At 38.1% G+C, this 20,504-nt stretch overlaps 1 long non-coding RNA gene across 2 annotated transcripts in view; it reads right to left on the bottom strand.

Moving 5' to 3' along the window:
* LOC147651627 (uncharacterized) overlaps positions 1-20,504 on the bottom strand; it is a 52,016-nt gene that overhangs the window by 7,212 nt on the left and 24,300 nt on the right. For both annotated transcript variants that reach the window (XR_015273723.1, XR_015273724.1), the window contains exons 2-3: positions 8,614-8,837; positions 7,622-7,701 (exon numbers count right to left, since the gene is read on the bottom strand). This is a non-coding gene — a long non-coding RNA (uncharacterized LOC147651627). The remainder of the gene's footprint in view (positions 1-7,621; positions 7,702-8,613; positions 8,838-20,504) is intronic.

Below are 20,504 nucleotides of genomic sequence, written 5' to 3' on the forward strand. Positions count from 1 at the left end.
ATGTCATCTCTGTGGTTTCATTTCAAGATGCCTGAGATCACTGCCAAATACATCTGGATTCTAACTTCAATCAAATCAAATTTACATTACAAAGAACGCCTTGTACCACATTCTAGGGAACTGAGCACACTCACTTCAAAAATAAATGCAATTGAACATTAATAACTCAAGCTGAACAAATTATTTTATAGTTAGAAATTTGCAGACATTCTCCACTTCTCATACAAGTAAGGACTGATTTTCACAACCCTAAGATTACACTAAACAAAAATATGCAGGTCCTAGTCTCTGATGAAATCAATGGCAAAGCAAAAGATACATTTGTGAAAAAATTAATCTGCCTGCAGCTCAGGTACAACAGAGACAAACTTTGAGCATGAATCAGTGTTGATCTGGCTGGTGGCCATGACAATTGAGAATCTTAATCCAAAACTTTCAGAGCTGCCTAACATAGAAGCTAAATTTATTAAACTAGCCTACACCCTCATGTGAATGGCTATCATGTTTGGGTCATCACTAAGCACCATGCTATTATGTAATTAACACAAATCCAGAGAAACCCAAGACGAAAAAATAAATTTCCTGGTCTCAGAGTTAAGTTATTTTGGAACTGGAAATGTAGATGCAAGATTTTACACCTGCTCTGCAGAAATGCAAATATCTTTTCACTTCTACAACCTCAACTAACTCACATGCACAGCTGAGAAATACAGAGCTGTGTGTATATATACATTCATACACACAAAACTAAACAGGTTTTTCTGTGGGAAGACTCCAAAATATCAAGAATTTCTATCATTGGTCATCCCTAGAAAAAAGACCTGTTACAAAGTTTACTGAATGAGTTATAAGAGACTTCACTATTCAAAAAAAGGGAGAACAGACCCATGTATACAATGATACCTGAAATTTACTATTTTTGCATGCACAAGAATCACTTCAAGATCTTGAGTTTAAAATCTGTAGCTAGAGTTCACCAGAACATTTCAAGTAGCATACCACCACATACATGAGTATGTCTATCAACTTCAAAGCTGCTTCTTAGGCTTAATACAAAGAAGGTCTTGAATGATATCATCTTATATCCTTTTTTATTGCTACAATTAAGAGATCATAAGAATATAGGTCAACTGCTTAAGATCACCTGATGAATTTAATCATACATAGCATTTATAATCCACCTTTCTTACTTACCATCTCCTGGGATGGCTTATGATTTTAAATGATTGACAGGGTTGATTATTTTTCCACTTCTCAGATTTAATTCTTTATTATTTTTACTATATTGTCTAAGCAATGCTATTATCAAGCATCTCATCATCAATGAGTCAAAATCTCAGCACTGTTAATAGGAATATTACAGACATTCCTTAACACTACTCTAAGCCTAAATGATATGCTAAAAGAATTAATATTAAACTTCTAAGATTAGTGTCAAAAAGACAATTTTTTCTGTACTTTTTTGTTAACTTATAAGCATAAGTTTGCTGCCTGAGCAGTGCAACGAGCATTAAGAAAACCCCAGTGTTGCTCAACAGAACTTTTAAGGAAATTTGTTTCTCAGCTTGCTGCAGACTGTAACTTTGCTCTCATTGCGTCTTAGAGCAAAATAAATTCAGCATTTATACAAGTGCCCCAGCTAGTTTCAGAGACAGAGTGAGAATCAGGCATACAGTACTGTGTTTTTCCCTCACTCTTTTCTTCACTTTTTTCCCTTATGATTGAGAATATATACTAACTTCACAGGATTACTGCAGCCAAGGAAGAATGTACAAAAATGCATCCATCTCTTGTGATGGCTGTGAAGTCTCTGGGGACTAGGAAAATCAAACACTGCAGAATTTAATAAAATACCCTGGGGTTGGGCTCCCCTCATTTCCTGAAAGCTAAATGTTACTGAAAATATTTTAAAAGATCAATCAATACAGGTAATGTGCATATCTGTATGCCCTGGTACAATTCCAAACAAATATGATGCTGTATAATTTAGCACATGCATTTATAAGTTTTTTTCCTTCCGCTATTCTAGTTCATGTCTCATCCCACAGGATGAGAGACAGATAACCCATGCTATTGGTTAACACCTGAAAAAACAGGTTTGGGATTTGTACTAGAATGTGTGTGGAAGAGAAAAGAAACAGCCCCACTGAACCAGAAAATTTGTGGATTTGCTCCACACAAACTAGTCGTCTCTTTCAATAAAAAGGAGGGAAACAGTAGACATTTAGAAATGCTTCCCCATCTTCTCCCACACACCACCTCAGATGGGAACTTTCCAGATATACAGGATTAATACTCAAACTCTCATGTAGAAAAGCCCAACATGTTCCACTGTGGACTGTAGGGTTCTAATGGGGCAGTAGGGATTGCACGTGGATTGCAACACAAGCATGAGGTGGTGCGTTTGTCATGAATGTGAAGGAATTGAATGTCATGAATGTGAACTTGTCTCATTTTTTCCACCTGTGTTTAATTAAAAACTTAAGACTTGAGAGGCCACAAGCAATCTCACCAAGACTATATGTGTTCCCTTGTAGATAAAACTTACCCTTGTGATAGCTGACTTTGGGGAATGTTGTTACTGTGAGGGGGGGGGGAAAATGCTGCTGAGAAGCAAGAACAAGATTTTACAGCAGGAACTTGGAATACACACTGAATAGCAAAAACATCCCAAGACATTCCATAATGTATAACAATTCTGTAGAAAGGAAAATAGACAGCAACATCTGTGCTATGTGTTGAGCCCCATGGAGAGGGATTTACAGTCACAAATGTATTAAGAACTGATTTTGTGAATCTATTTGTATACATACACACAACATACTACAGTCCTACTGTTTTGTGTACTGAACGGGCAATAGAGTTGAAAGCCTTTATTTCCAGCTAGTACTTGAAAAATTAAGACTGTCATTTGGTTAATACTCATTTGAAGTTACAGAACTACTGCCAGCGAAAGCAATTTATCAGAACACTTGCCAATCCATTTGGCTGATTGTTTTTGGCATGGGGCTGCTGCAGCCTCAGTCATTCACATCATTTAAAATGAAGATTCTCATTCACAAAACACTGCTCTATTTGAAGCAAAGGAACATTCTGCTTTATTTTTCATACTGTATTTCTGTGTTATTTCTGTGACATCTAGAATAATTGGAATAAGAGCCTTAGATCACAAACTTCCAGATGCCTACAAAGAGTGGTGCAGGACAAGTGTTTCCAGAGCATACCTGATACTTATTCTTTTCATTCAACTCCAAAAGATGTGGCCTGCTGATCTTAACAGCATCAATGATAGAAACAGATGCATATACCAGAATCTTTGTATCATTCTGTTAGAAAAGAAGCAGCTCTGATTCTGAGACTGAAAATTAAGTATGACCTCCACATTCTTAGACAGTTCAGTCAGATAAAGGATGGTTTTTGTCAGCCTAAATTTGCCTAAAATGCTCACTCAGCAAAACTTTCTGCTTTTGTTCTCAGTACAGAGCTCCTTAGGAATTTTAGGATCTTCGTTAAAATCTTACTTGGCCCGCAGTGCTGATGAAAGCATTCTTAAGTATACAAATACAGATTTCTTTGAAGACCATGCTTATCAGATATGATATGATCAGAAGTGATAATTCTAGCACGTGAACTATGAATCCAGCAGCTGTATTTCATAGCATTTTTCATTACAACTTTCTTGTATACTTGCAGCCACCTCAAATGTTCATGCAATTTTTCATTACTTTAATTTGAACATAGATGCTTGATTCACTAAAGCTTGGGTCTTATATCCACTGAGATGATGAAAGTAGCTTCTTGAATAAATCCTAGACTAAAATCCCAAAGGTTTAAGATTTAAAAAGCAAGTTTCAGCCTCTGCCCATTATGCCAAATTCTCCAAGAATACATAACACCAAGTGGTACTACTTTAAGTCTATGTTCTCGGGGCCAATAGATTTTTCATACTGGATTTCATTGTCAATTCACTGAAAATTTTTGTGCTCTGGCCCATGAAAACTCCCATAGTTTTCTCCAGCTCTCTAAAGTTAAACACTGTCCACTGACTCTGTAGTCTTCTCCTTCAAGGTATAGCACTTCTTACCACATAAATCAAAACCCTTTTACCTCTCTCAAGCCACAGTAAAAGGTCAGTTTGCTGATTTGAAAGGGAGCCAGCATGAGCCAATGCTCATTTTCATCACACCACAGCTTCACCTACTACAGGAAAACTGATATGGCATATCTTCTAGTCCAATACAACAGAAAGGAGTATAATTACCTAGTTACTGTTTGAAGGCTTAGAACTGAGAGGGATGGTGATTAGCCAGTTTTCAGTAGGCACTTCCAAGATAAAATATTCCCTACTTTGGCACACACTTATTTCAAAGTATACAATACTGAGAAAAGTTTATCCGTGCAGCTTGTGCTATTCTAGCTAATGTCTTTTGAGGTGTGTCCTCCTGCAGTGACCCTAACCCAAATCCTGTTGTATATCAAGGAGTTTGAGGCTCAGCTCGCAGCTAACCTTGTGCTGTGTCAAATGTACAACTTGGCCTGGGCTGGGCCCTTAGACATTTTTATTTTTACCATCTATATGAAGAATCTTGTCAGCTAATAATATAGAAATTTTCTCTGTCAAAGCACAATGTATTTCATGTGCAGCTCACTGGTTAGATGATCTGTGGAACTTTAAGAGCACTATCTCCCATTTACTTCTCTTCAGAAAAGCCTTTGGATTTTGTCCTTTAGATAAAAGGAAAAGAGCTCAGCTATCCCAGAGCCTGCAGAAACCCCTATCACCTACACTCAGCACACAATGCAGAGGCACTTTCTGCTCTTCATTCTGTTCAGTAATGGCCAACAGAGGAGAACTGACTTTACAATAAGCTTTCTGCCAAAGAACACAATTTTAAATGCAGAATTCGATGTGAGAGCCGTATGGAGGAAATATTAGTCATACAGCACCACTACAAATTTATTCTGTATGTATTTCCACAGAAATTATAAAGCTCTCTTGAACCTCTGAATTTTATTCCAGTGTAATACTAGACTGTTTAAGATGGCACTACATAATTCAAAAGTAAAAGTGATGTGCTGTAGAAATGAAATTGTATAATAGGGGCTTAATATAAGAGAAGTCAGCATTATCTGGATCTTTCTAATCATAATTTCAGTTGTTAAAGCACCAGGGACTCCATCAGTCTAGACACTATATTCTGATTCAATTACATTATGCATTAAAAAGTGGTGGTTTACAGCATTCATTAGACTTGTTATTACCCCTGTGCCATACTCAATTGACCAAAGGAAAAAAGCTTTCTCCTATGGGAGGTGAGACCAAAAAAGTATATTCAGTGAAATGCATTAATAAGTACCCCTCGAAAGAAGTTTCAGTCCATTTCTTTCGGAGATGAGTATGCCTGCAAAATGCAGAGTAAACATCATGCCTCATTACAGCTTTATATTGTTCAGACCCCACATATATATAGGTGTAGCACTGATTAATGGAAATCAATTACAACATTCTGTGACTCAGAATAAATTACGCCAGACCTTAGCAGGACTAATAACAACAATTTGAATAAAACATATTAGCAGGAGACTACTGAAAGACTCATTCATAATATCTAGCATCTTATTTTTCTCTTTATCTTGAGCCTCCAAAGTCATAAAAATACAGCACTGCCATTCTCAGAATTCCAGTTGATGACAATAACTACAAGAAAATGTTTAACTCTGCTCAGACTGATGAGAACCTCTTTGCTGTTATACTGAACATAAGACACCTATTTTACAGCTCACTATTTAGCTGTCAATTTAACTCAGGTCTACAATAGAACACTTTTCCATTTTCCAGAAGTGGAAAAAAAAAAAGTACCAACCAAGTCTGTTCTCAGGATCTGTTCAGAATTTTCAGACATCTGCAATCTTTATCTACCAGCAACTGCTGTGTTAAAGCCCCTCCACTTAATATTCAGAATACGATTGATCTCCAAATTGCATGTTTAAGCACTTTTAGAGTAATTCAGCCACAAGGTTATTTTTTTTAAAACAAAGGTAGGTCATGACTTTTCATGTAAGTATATTTATTGCTAAATTAACACATTTATCATGTAATTGCATTATTCTGAGTTATAGATACAATTAAGAACTAGGAACAGTAAATTTCCCCAATCTTCTAAGAATTTCACATGTAAAATAATTGAAGATTAAAAAGAGTGTTATTTTTGTATCTGAGTAAGAAAGAGTTGTGTGTGTTTGAACTTGAAAATCTTGTTAATAAATATGGAGAAATCATTAAATTGTGTTACAGAAAAAAATGTTTTATTTGAAAACTGAACTGAAGACAAAAATCTAATTACTGACAAAAAATTATTCTCACTAGCATATCACCTTTTTGTGCCATTTCATTTTGGGTAAGGAAATCTTTTCAGCCAAAGAACTCTCACTATTTTATGAATGCACAATAAATTTACTCACAATTCTTGCCAATGACATAATGCCTTTTTACTCTTTCGCAGCAGCTGTGGATGTCTCAATTCCTTTACCTTCCTATGTTTTAGAGTATAAATTTCCTACAAAAGCCATTGTTGTTCATGAAATATGAGCATTTTTATTCAGGAGCTAAACAAGCTCCAGCTCCAACTGCTTGCCATTCAAAAGCAGCCAAGGCTCACTGTCTCTCCCAGCTCTCTCCCGTCTGTCCCACGGCACACGGGCCCACGCAGCTCTGGCCATCTGCTTCCCTGCTGCAGAGTCCCTCACACACTTGTTAGACAGCACAAGAGATTTCCTCTCCAGTTTGCTCAGAAAAGAAAATCTCTGGCTAAAAAATGCTGCCTGTTTGACAACACTGAACACTATTTACAAACTGTGGCTCCCTTTAATCAACACATTTGTCCCAGATTCCAAGACATGATCATGGCTCATTTTAAGTCTGCAACAAAATTCTTGTTGAGACAGATAGAACTGAGGGTAAGTGTAGGCCCCACTGTTACAGCCAAGTCCACTCAAATGGTGTCCTCTGCCTAACACATGGGCTGGAGCTTATCTGGCTCTGTCACTTGGGCCTGCAACAGGAGTGGGTCACACCCCAGGAGCAGGGTGACCCCAGGTGTGACTGGAGCACTTGCTCTACAGCTTTTTGGCTGTCAGTCTGGGCTCTGAGGAGAAAAGGATGGGAGGGAGGTCTTTTGTATGGGATAATAGAGGATTTATTACTGTGGGGAATTTGGGGGGCCAAAGACAGAAAATGCAACAGCTGAAATAGGGAGGTGGTTCAAAGGGAGGGTACAGCGCATCAGCTAATCAGAAATATCCTGGGGAGGGCAAAAGGCAGGGTTCACAAAATCATCATCCAATGAGGGAGGTAGGGGGGGGAAATTGGGTCACATGGACTAATCAAACATGGAAACTCAGGATTTCTAAAGTGGAATTCCAAGCATGTGGTGGGCCTAAGACAGATTGACAGGAGACTCAAGGTAGATTGACAGTGTGGGGTGGGAGGGTCTCATTTGGGCCAAACTATCAACTTAGGCAATAACAGAATATACCATTAAGAAGCACACTGCAACATATTCATACTAGCACTAGTCACCAAAGGGTTGAGTTTTGTAACAAATAGTTGTTTGCCACCAACCTTTTCTTTTCCAAAAGCAATATCTGTGACTTTCAACAGCCAATGCCAGCTCATTATGCTTTTATGTCATTAGTTTATTGCTAGAATAAAAAAGGCCAGAATCAAATTAGAGGCAAAATGAGACTTGAAACAGGAAAGCTGAAAATGACAAACCAACCAAGCGTTTGTTTATTTCATCCCCCCAGCTACTAAAGATATAAAATATTATTACACTTCACCTGAAGATGGCACAGAGCCATTGGCTCAATAAGGAAATAATGAAGCATCAAGAACAGTGCTAAAAGGAATTCAGTAAGAGCCATGAACCCACTGCCAGTGACCCAGTGTATCAAGTGACCAAGACAAGCCCCAGGTTTGGCAGCCCTTGAGCGTTTCTTCTCATTATGTGATTTATCAATTTTTAAACAGCATAGCCTCTGCCATGCAACCCATAGCCAATCATAGGATTTCCTGCTGGCTTTTAAAGCCATTATTCCCACAGTGATGTGGAATCCTACAGCAAGAAATCACAATCAACAAGCCCTTATTTGCTCATTATCCTGATGGTCTGTGCCAAATCTGCAGCTGGAATCATGGCTCTGCAGAGCTGAACACTACTATGACAGTTCATCTGACACTCTACAAGTGCTCTTGCTCAGATCACTCTAGACATTCAAAGTCATAAGCAGAGCAGATACATGTAAACTAATGTCAATAGCAAAATTAAAGTTCTCTTCTGACAAAAACACAAATAAAAGGAAATAAAGTTTACATTGACTGCAGTACCAGATACATCTTTGGGCATTTGGGTTGTCCCATGAAAAGTGACTAAAATAAGATTGGATCATTAGAAAAAAGAATGTATAAACTTCCAGTTGCCTCTAACATTTACATTTTTTATATTTCCCCAATGGAAACCTCTAAGTCCTAGTAACTTTCCTATTAATGGGAACAACTATGGCTCTAACCTTCCATTTATTAGTCAGAGTTACAGCTTCAGCATTACACCTTACCAGGAATGGATGCTGTTCCCCAGTAATAACCCTTTTTGCAGCCATGCCCAGCTGTGTGGGTGGATGAATACGATGTGATGGATAAAGTTTCTTAGTTCTTTCAAACTCATCTGGGGTTCATGTAAATATGCAAAGATGTGGCGCAAGATCGCAGTCCTAAATCTCTTGGCCTGAAGACAATCTTAGGGTAAAACTGCACAGCACCTGCACAGGAAGCATGTGATCTGTATGAATAGTGAAAACATGATTGATAAGACAAAAAGGAAAAACCATACCTGTGAAACAAGAGAAGTAGACAGAATTTTTTTTTTTAGGATGTCACAGAACTTGTTATTTCTCTTTCATTCTCTTTGTAGAATTGCATTTATGATAAAATTTTTTAGTAAGTGGTATCAATATTGTCTTCCAAAAACAGTTCCTCAGAACATTTAAAATGCACTGGCCTGCACTGCTCTCAGTTCCAGTAGTGTATTGATTTAAAATCCAGATTTCAGAACCTGGTGGTAAGAAACTCTTACCTAATTGGAACTACACCACTTCATTATTCATAATACAGAAATTGTGCTTAGCTTTCCATGCTCAGATTTAACTGTTCTAATGCCTCTCTCTGAAATGGAGCTGTTTAGCAGAGGCCCAAGTCCCTCTAAATCTTCAAAAAGGTACACATTTATGATCTTTGAAATCCACTTTCCTGATTTATTCAAATGCTTACTCAATTATTCTCTGAAGCTCCTGGGTACCTTTGCATTCCTTTTAACAGGAATTCAATGGAGTCCAGATGCACAAAAACTAGACAAGACCAGGAATTCCACAGTAAAATATATGCCTAGAAAATGTTGTTTACTGGAAAGAAAATTATTTTTTTGGCAATAATATATTAATGATGATGAAAAATCTACAGAAAAGCATTCTCCCTGTCAAGAAAGGTGTTCTGTAATTGCCAAGAACTGTAAGAGATAAAAAAAGCCTTATTATTCTGAGTCAAACTCAGAATTTTACTGTCTTAAATTCTCTGTTCATGCCAAAGCAACGATGATGTTAGAGTTCCTTCTACAAGGCTTGTTTCTGACCAGTCACAATAAAGTATTACAGAATTCTGGAAATGAGGTCCAGAAGGAGAGTTTAAATTTATTGCTAAAATCAAATTATTCCTTATACCTTGCTTTTCATAAGGCACAATAAAGATGGCTGACATAGCAAAATCATCTACACACCCTTCAATAAACTCCACAGATGCACATCCTCAGACATGACTTTTCATCTTTTATATCCTACTTTCAAAGCATACAATCTCACTAATATATTCAAATAATAATTCTTACTGCCTAGCCACTACAATTTTTTATGATCATTTATTGCTGCAGTTTCTATAACATAGAAATGATATTGGCATAACTAGGAGAAGATTATTTGTAGCAAGGAGGTACCAAAGCATTGTGTCTCTATTTATGTGTGTCTTCTAGTGGATCTCTTATTTTTAGAGTGAACTTTCAGTGACCCAAGAACTGAAACACAAGCCTTTCTTGTGCTCAGAGAACATCAGTTAACCTCAGCCTGACTGACATCTAAGAAAAACAGATGTTGTACCAGCCCAAAAATAGAGGGAGAAAATTATAAGAGAGGCTTTGAAACAGCAACCACAGAATGACAACGGAGACCACAGAACTACAAAAACAAATCACAAAAGATTGATTTACAGTCACTATATGCATGCAGGTTTAGGAGCTGGGTAAAACCTGTTTTGAAGTACCAAAGAAAAAACAGCTATCATGTGTAAAACATAACACAAATAACAGATCTTCAGTACAAAATCACTTACACTGACTGCAGGAAAAGCAAGGGAGCAGACTGGTTCAGCAGTCACACAAAAAGAAGCCAAAGGAGATGCAAAATCATGGGGGAGGAAACCAACGTCACATTTCCCTCAGCAAAGGGCTCACTGTGCTGACAATTCATTTGAAAACTACATTCCCTTCCTTTCTAGGAAAATTAACTCATGCAAACTAGGGGCTAAAATAGCATGGGAACAAAGGGCAATGCCAAAAACAGAGATGACAAAGTTTGTACATATTTATATTATCAGCACAAGTGAGCTATAATAACAAGCTAATTTGGATATTGCTAGCACTGTGACTGGTCTAGTAATAATCCTTTGACCAGATGGTTAACATCATACTTGATTGAGAATAAATTCTTGCTTCAATTTCTTCACTCTGCACAGAGAGGACATTTAACCCGGCATCCTGCCTTTGAAGTACAGCTGTTAAATCAGGATGTGACTTTACTGTCACACTACCACAACTTAACTTTGTTAGTATTGATTTCATTCATAATTAAGTGAAACAACTGAACACCTCAGTAAAAGTTGCCTGCTTATTTTTCTTTCTTGCAGAAAATTTCTACTTTTCTGAATGACAAAGCTTCTCCTCACTCCACCCCTCATTATTTTACACACACACACAAAATGCAACTCCTTTGTATCAAGTTTCTCACAACAAAGTTTTCCTTTAACATTTTCTGTCAAGATAAGACATCCCTTTGTGATCAATGAGCAGATTAACACATTTTCAAGTCTAATACATTTAGAGGACAGGAAAGCTATTTTCCCACCTTGTGCTATGAAAATAAGAAATGTCACTTTCCTCCATTGCAATACTCCAATTAAATTGCTCTGCTGCCTTGGAGAAGAAGCAAATTCAGAATAAGCATTTCAGCTAAATTGCACTATTTTTGATGCTAGACAATGGTCAATTTTGATTTTTGCTGGAGCATCTCAGCTGGAGCTGCTGCAACAGATCTTTAAAGGACACAAGGAATGATATAAAGAAAATGCCTCTACTACTTTCATTTCTTACCACTGTAATTTAACCTAAGAATGATATAGTATATCCACTTAAACAGTATTTTGAACAGAACTGAACCCCAGGTGGCCCAAATTGAAGTTAAACCACAAGGAAGGACTGACTCAGAGCAGGGGAGGGAGGGAGAATTGGCAGGGAGAGAAAATAAAAATCATTCTTTCCTCCTCCTGTTTATGTTATCATTTGTAATTGCACTGTCCATAAAGGAATCCTACCTCCTTGCCACATATTATCTTTTTTAAATACAGAATATATTATAGAAAAGATGGGTCTTGTACAAAACAGCCATAAGCATCCTATGCCACTTCCTATGCTATTTGTGCTGCACTGAATGCAAGCACTAGCAGTTCAAGAATACAAGCTCTTTTGTGGCTTATCACTTAATTGGCAATTATAATCCTATAATTAACTACAGAAAAAAGCCTCTGGCAAAAAGCAGCTGAGTAATTCAAACGTGAGATATAAAATTACTCCTAAAACTAGTCAACAGCATCTTATCTGCAAATGCAGAAGTAAACCCCACTAGAGAAATTAGTACCATCAATTCCTGTGCCCACTCAATCCTCCAGCCACCCAGGGGCCACATCAGTTTAAAACTGACAGGAAATGGTTTCAATGCAGCTATCAATCTGATACTGGCTGGGACTGATTGTCAGCCTTCCTCACAAAAAGGGAGAAGGCTAAAAAATCCTGATCATCCTGAAATCACCTTGCTGCAGTAAACAGCCTGATATATTCTCCTAGTTGACAATCACTTACAGAAGTAGCGGTGCAATAAATGAGCTAATGAAAGTGCCACTTACAATAAGATGTCAGCAAGCCAAAAAAGCCAAGTCTGACTGGCACCCATCCTTCTGCACTTGACTGAATTTTTCACATCACGCTGCACTGCTAACTACAACAACACATGCATCTGCAGCCAACCTATTCTTTTTATAAAAGCAGCAGATGGGCCAAAACTGTGAACAACAGAAAATGAAATATAATTGGATTCACCTCACCTTCCTTCTTGATATTCAATACTCCTTCCCCCTATCTGCTCATCATCTAAACCTATCACTAAAATACCACTTCAGCCAGATGATAGCACAGTCAATTATGCCATGTACTACAGGTTCCTTCACTCGGTCTGAGCCCAAACAGCCTATTGAACCATTCAGAAAGCATTGAACATGAGATTACTTAATCAAATCCTTTTAGATGTTCATGTCCCAATATTTGTAATTCTAAGGATTGAGCAGCAAGTTCAGCAGGCCCTCAAGAAGACTCTAGCTACTGCAGCTAACTTCAGAAAAACATCAATACTTCTATATTAATTCCCAGCATCTTAAAAGATGAATTAAGCAAACCACACAGCTACTTCTCTGAATGCTAATTTGTGTTATTTGCAACCTTGTGTCTCTTCTTCATTTTTTTTATTTTTTTTTAAACCAAGGACTGTACGCAAACAAACAACTCAAAGGAGTACAGAGCTGCTCAGGGAGCAATTCAAATTCTTCAGTGATGTGGGTTGGGAGCCACACTCTCAAATTGTGACAACTGCCAGACATATCCATTTTTCTCTGGACTGGAATCCAAGCACTTCTTTAATTAGAACCCATGCTTTCCCATCACTCTATTTCTCAAATAGTAGAAAAAGCAGAAGCATCTCCAAATCCATTCTGGTGCTTAGCACTCTTATATAGGATAAATAATCTAAAACGCTTGAAGAATTAAAGCATCTCTGTCTTCCTCATCCAGACAGAGCAGCTGCTCACAGGAGTGTATTGACAGGCTTGCAGCATCTCCAACCAGTCCTTGGCTTCATCCTTGAGTGTGTCTAAAATTATGTAATTTATCTCCACTTACAGTCTCAATATTAAATAAACCAAAACATGCAGTTTCTCTTAACATAGCCAAAAAAATATTTTGTTCAGTATTATTTTTCTCCTTTATTTTTCAAATACTAATTCAAGAAGAGGCTTAAGCAAGATTTGTTTTACCCAAAGAAACAAATCTAGAATATGCTGGAAATATAGGTTTTTGATGACTAAGAGCTTACTGAACTATATTGTTGGAATTCACTGCTAATGTTGTGCAGGATTCTGCCCACTCAGTTTTATATTGCTGGATGCATAAAGTTAAGTGAAAGACACAACAGGGATTACCAAAGAGCTCAACTGAAGTGATAAACAATGATAGAAACAAAAATATCCCATGTACACAGCTCCAAAAATGAAAACTAATAGAAACCTGCTCCATCCACACCAAAATGAAGTCCTTTTCCTAAGACCAAGCCTGCAATTACAATGAACAATCTTAAAAAGCATGGGAGATTTGGATGAGGTTTTCAGATTTTGTCAGTGCAAAACTAACATGCTGGGAAGACTCAAAAGAAAAGGGACTCACTGCAACAGACAGTTGAGACAGGTTATTATAAGTTTCAAGTCAGAGACTGAACAAAACCCAACTTTATGAGTCTCAGCCCTATAGAAAGATGGCAGTCAGGTGTCCATTTATTTTCTACTGTGAGTCAAAATTTAGCTGAAATTAGAGGGACAGAAGCAAGACAGACAATTAGTCAAAGTACCTCTTCAAAAATTTTTTCTTTATTCAATCCTAGAGGAAAATTAAAATTGACCTTTTCAACAGTGCTAGGCACCACTTAGAAGCTGCTTGTATAAAATCTGCCATATAAAACATTTTCTTGAGCTTATAAAGAAATAATTGTCTTTAATTTTTCCAAAAATGCAAGCTTTGGCTCCAGGCATTTAAACTTTTGTTAATTACAACTTTTTAAAACATGTTTTCTTTTAGGACATAAAAGATGTCCAAAATAATATCTACTTCCTCACAAAAACAATTCATCACCTTTATTTAGGATTCATCACCTCACAGTCTGCTCACATGCTACTTCACTGATTAGCTAGGTTCGAGTGCACTCTTCCACTTTTGACAAAGTCCAAAATGCCACCTGTATAATCTCACCAGCTCCCAAAAGACAGTGCTGTGTGGAACTGACAGTACATTCACAGAAAAGCTTCCAGCTTACTGCAGTGGGAACACATGCATGGGAATGCACATCTAAAAGGTGTTGGGGTTTGTGTTTCAAAATGGATTAAAAAATCCATAGCAACTTAGTAATAAAGCCTGCTGTCTCCACAAATTCCAAAGCTTGAATCCAATAAAAATTTTAAACACAGATCACCTAGGTGTATTTGAAGCTCACATAAATCAGTTCCTCTCAGTGTAACTCTCTCCAGGCTGTATTGTGCTGAATTAGCACATGCACAGTGATGCACTCATCTCACCAGTGCCCTGTCAGAATCACACCATGTAACAGGAGCTGGGCTTTTCATTGTCCTTCTTACAGTATTCCAGTTTATGAAAAGAACATTCAGCTCTGCTCACCATGATGACCTTAGTGGCATAAGTCATCTTTTATAATTCACTTTTCTCTTTACATTCAGACTGGCTGCTGTATTCATGACTGAAACTGCTCTGTTTGTTTTGACATGTGAAGCTGCAAAGTGCACCTTTCAATCCATCATTCAGGAAGGATGCAGTGGTGATGGCAGGAGAGGTCACTGAGGCAGCCACCTCTCCAGCAATTGAAAAAGCAGCATCTGGAGTTACTGAGCTGAGGCACTTTTATTTCTCATGCCATGATATGAAACTTAATTCATCTCAAATGCAGGGATTCTCATGACTCACACCCAGGAAAAGAAGGGTTCTCACTGCTCCCAAAGTATAACTAGAATTTTAAGAAGAGTTGAAAGGAGAGGATTTTGTTTTTCCCCAGGGCACTGGCACTCAGTCATGGCAGGAAAGGTGTGTATACCTACAGAAAGACTAAGACCTTCTGGTACTTCTGGACTACTACTTAGTCCATAAAATTAAGGACTTCTGGTATATTAAATCCTCCAATACCTGTCCAGCTCTGGTTACATGCTTAGAACCAGCTGCTCAATTTACATTTGGAAACAGGAGGGCTGCCCTTCTCTGACGTTCATAACCAGCTCCTTAGGATGCCAATAAATACATTATCTATATATTGATACACTACACAGGAGTGATGCTTTTCTCAATAACAAGCTAACCTGATTAAAACAAATGCACTGCTAAATAGTAAGCTAAGCTGTTTGGTTAGATATTTCTTTTATTTTTTTTTTTATTTTTTTTTTTCATGGCAATAACTAAGTAACAGAACCAAAGCATGCTATCTTAAATCAAACTAAAACCTCTCTACATTTGTTTTTGCTCAATCTGAAAGATTTTATTCAAACAAATCCAGAAAGTTTTTGTTTTGAGTGACTTACCCTTTGCATCTTTTGTCATTTTTACATATATAAATGAGAAAATTAGAAAAACTGGAATATTGAAAATGCTATGCCAAAGTGAAAGGGCTTACTTTAAGTCCCTCTCTTTTTTCTAGCCACAGGAATTTTTTTCCACTTTATTTAATCCACAAAAATCACATCTACAATCTTCCTTTCCTACATGAAGAACTACACATGTAGCTACAGAAATTTCTTTTAATCCCCAGAGAGGTAAGTTAAGAACCAAAGGAAATATTTCTACCCCCTTCACTTCAGGGGGTTTTACACTATGGTCATACAATTCATCTCACCATCCCACCAAAGGAGCTCCAGCCATGGCTGCCACTTTCTATTGATGTGGTTTCCTGCACATCATTTTACTTCCAACAGCACCATTATGCAGCAGAGTTTCCTTCACCACATGACATACAGCAGAAGCTAAGCACCTCTTAGTCACAATTTCCCACATAAATTTGACTGGAGAGAAGGAAACATGTTCCTTCACCTTTTACACCACATCTTTATCCCCTGAAACTAAGCCATGCTCCTTCCAGGACAAGTATGGCTCAAGCACACTGGAACTCTAGTCAAGAAGAGGTGTAGGTTCCTTTTATGGCATGGGCTAAGGAGCACATGCACACTGACTTTCAGGAAGGGTCCAGACAGAAGGGAAAGAAATCCCATCTCCTTTTTCTGGAGCACAGGTTAATCCAACTGCAATTAAGCAAGAGGGACTGTCACAGCTCTTTACATCTGCAAGACAGCTTGTCTCACCTTACAGACACAAGGAGTTGGTGTGGATCCTTAAAAAAATCAGTGACCTTTCAGGAAACCTCAAACACAAAAATCCCCTTCAGTGGAAGACCAGATGCCCTAGCTAGAGAAGAGCAGAAAATTAACTCCCACACTCACAGATGTATTTTTCAGTAGCACCCAAGACCTAGATTCTTATATTTAGACTGGTAAACAAATTAATAACAAAATCAGTTACTAAATCTGGCTTTCAGTTCTGTTTTGCTTAATAGAGAAGGTATTTATTTCCTCCCTATAGAGCAAGGTAAACTATACCAGGGAACAACAGGATGTATTTAGGTCTTGATTTAACCACAAATGTCATATAATTAAACAAAGGCTCAGTGTGTACCTCTGTACAAAAGGGCTTAACCAGAACATGACTTTTTTCTCCTAGTGCTTTCCTCACATCTACAGAAAAGGAAGCTCTGCTCCCTTCTGTCCAGTAACCTTTTGCTTTATGTGTTCTCCCCACCTGAGCAGTTCATAAAATGAAGTATAATGACGACCACCTCAGAAGCAACTTGCAAGAGGCAGTGATACAAATCAAGTGCAGCAGTGCTCACTGGCTGACAGCTGTAATAAATTAAATTGCCTATCCCAATCCAATTCATTATGCCTTCCATGAAAAAAGGCCTAGATGTAAAATGAGCTATTCAAAACACATTCTGCATTTCTATTAATCTAACAGAGTGAATTGTTTTCTATGCAGTAAAGCCAACAACGCTTGCCTGCACAGCACTGCATCACACCATAAAGCTGTAGCACTTGCCCAGGGAGAAAATAGAGGCCATGTAGGGAAGAGGAAAATGTCACCTTTGAGGGCTGACTTAGAAGCTACCAGTCTGTGAAAAATGTGTTTCATTTGTTTAGATGTTTTCAGGTACCTGCCACATCTGTGTCATTTAGTTCCTAAATGAATCCAGTATCTTTCCAGTTTGAGTGGTGGAAATTATTCTTCCTTTTTGCAGCATTCAAATTTCAGACTGTTGCTCACTGCCACCTGCTGGAGTTTAGGGAATTTTATATTTGTGAGAAAAACTGTGGGTACAGCCTCAGGGTTTTATGCATGCTTTTATTTACCAGATCCACCAACATTACATTTTGTTAGTGTTTCAAAAGTAGGGCTATTATCAGGCACGTTTTACCATTCACTGTAAAAGCTTTCAACTCTTGCCCCTGCAGAGGCTGGATGAAGGTAATAGAAAGCCGAATGTGGTAACTTTAACTGTACTATAGCTGTGACCAGGTGTTCATAAAAATAAAGGGAGAAGCAAGTATGAAAAGGTAATTTCACACAAGTTCTATTTTCTGAGATAAGCAGAAAAACCTTACACTACTTTTAATACAGCTGTCTACTTAATCAGTCAAGGATAGCTGCTCTTCAACATTATGTATAGACATATGTATAGACATTAAGCCCAGTTTACAGAGAGAAGTATGTTACAAGCTCCATCCCTGAGCCTAAAACTCATTACAAAAGTCAAATGTTTAATTAATGCAGAAACTACAGAGAGAAAAATATCCAGAAATTAAATTATCAGCACACAAAATTAGGTGTTATTTCTAATTGCAACACAAGTATTCCCTGCAAGTAGAATAGTAAATTAGACCAAGAAAAAGCAGTACCTCTTGTTAGAAGCAGTATATTTACCTGAGTGTCAATTCTAAGTTTTTTAACCCTCTTACCAGCTCTAGTGTCCAAAAACACTGATAGCAGACCCCAAGGGTCATGAAATTCTAAATATTTAAAACTGTATCACTGCTTTCTTGGGAGATTTGAGATTTTCAGTTTCTTTTCCTTTGCTAAATAAAGTGTTATTTGGAGGTATTTGTTAAGGTTTTTCCAGCACTTTGAGCATGGTTTTAAGGTGTTATGGAAACATCCTTATTATGCATAATAGGGGATTGTGTCAGACTCAAGATACAAACAGATACTGAGCACTGCCAAATTGCTGCAGAAGGAAAGTGCAGACCTCTTGCATTAACTGCTTAGACATGTGTGGTTGAGTATATGGATGTTTAACATTGTGGATGCTCACAATGGCATGAATGAGATGTACAAGACCTAAGAGCCAAAAATTCATCCAGACAGAAAATCCTACCTGCTTATGGGGAAGACCTAGGCCTGAATCCTTAGGAGGTTTGGATTGTAAATTTATGCATCCTTATTGACTTTACAGCCAGATCCCGCTGCTGGGAGGCAGCTGAGCCAGTGAGAGGGTCTTTGCTGCCTGCCAGCATGACAAAGCCTCAGCCACAGTCTTGTGTGTCAGGTCAGCTTGATGCACAGCTATTTTAGCACATAGCCCAAGAACACACTGAGCACCTGGAGTCTGGCCCCTTGCTTCCAGAGCAGTCTTTAAGTTTACACCTATTAAACTGTTGGAGGTCTTGCCTTATAAGCTTCCTTTTCTTTGATTTTCAGTCTTGTCTCCCTATCTTACTCTACAGTATAACAGACACTGATCTTTTCTACAAAAACTTACAGCAGCACGGGCATAAAACTTAGCTTTCCCCCGCAGGTGTTTTTTACATTCTCTCCAACACCCTGACCAGCATTCACCATTGCGAGAAATCATCAGAACACGAGGGAGTTCAGGAGTTTCTATGAATCATTTGCTCTAGTCCACTCTTCCTGCTCTGTGAGGAAAGGAACATTTGTTCTTAGAGAAACCAAGGTGAAGCATTTTGCTTCTGTAACAGGGCAGCAGCATGACAACAGCTTCTTAAGTCCCAGTCACTTCCACTGCAGTGTGCTGTTCCCAGCACAGATAAGATGCTCTGGAACAACTTGTAGCAGAGTCCAGGAGTCACAGCAAACCAGCCATTTCTCCAGATGCTGGGAGAAATCAGCAGGAGGCCAGGAGCCTGATCCATGTCTGCTTCCAGGAGATTCCCACAACACCCATCCCTTTCTTAGAACCAATGGCCATGCCACTGCAAGGTTGGTGATGCATTACACAGTCTGCTCTTATTCCAGCCTACAGTAAAAGGAGATACTGCAGTTTCATGGATTTCCAAAACTGCAACTTGTGACCTCAAATGCTTTCTAGAACCTAAAGGTCACCAGAGTAGAAGCAGAAAGCTGAACTTCACTGCCTGTCTCTAAATTGTTAGCACACAAGTATAGCAAAGTGAGTATCACAACTGAAACGAGATATAATAAATAATGAATGAAAAATTTGATATTTTAAGCTAACTGCATATTGCTGTGACAGTGCCCAGAGATCAATGAAGAATAGTCTTGTGGTGCACAAATGTAAAATGAAGTGACAGCTACAGGCCTGACAAGCTCATGGGCTAAATAGAAAGCTTACAAGGTTAAAGAGATTCTTTCCATCGACTTCAGTAAGCTTTTAAGAGGGCTCTAGGGCATCTCTGATGAGACAGCCACAACAATCTCCCTGAGAACACACTCCAGTAGCTTCCTGTGCTTCCGCACTTCAAGATGAGAGCGGAACAGAGCTGCATAGGCATTTTAAACTCTATTTGTAAAGGTATTCAAAAACTTAAAGAAGCATACAAGTGCCTGGATCATGGTTTTTTAAAGATACTTGGGTACACAAGCGCCAGTGAAAGAAACCAGTCCTATAGAAGTGCCAATACTCAAATAAGTTTAAGAACATCTCAGTTCAAATTAATAATAACATTTTTTTTTAAAAAAGACCAACCAAAACATAACTAAAAACCCTATATAATACAGTAGTTGACAAACCTGGTAGCATTGCAAAATAAAGGCTCATTCTCAGCTGCTTAAGAATGACAAGGGGTACAGTTCTCATAACTCATTTCCCTTCTGAAAGCATTCAGAATAAACACCTATCATCACTCTACAGCTCTTCCCACTGAAATGCTATGCCAAGGTTAGCAACATTTTCCCAATACATAGACACCTATTGAAGATCTTTCAAAGAAAGCAGAAACCCTTGGTGCCCTA

This window comes from Cyanistes caeruleus, chromosome 9, assembly GCF_971803275.1.
Source record: "Cyanistes caeruleus chromosome 9, bCyaCae1.hap1.1, whole genome shotgun sequence".
In the NCBI taxonomy this organism is placed as follows: Eukaryota; Metazoa; Chordata; class Aves; order Passeriformes; family Paridae; genus Cyanistes; species Cyanistes caeruleus.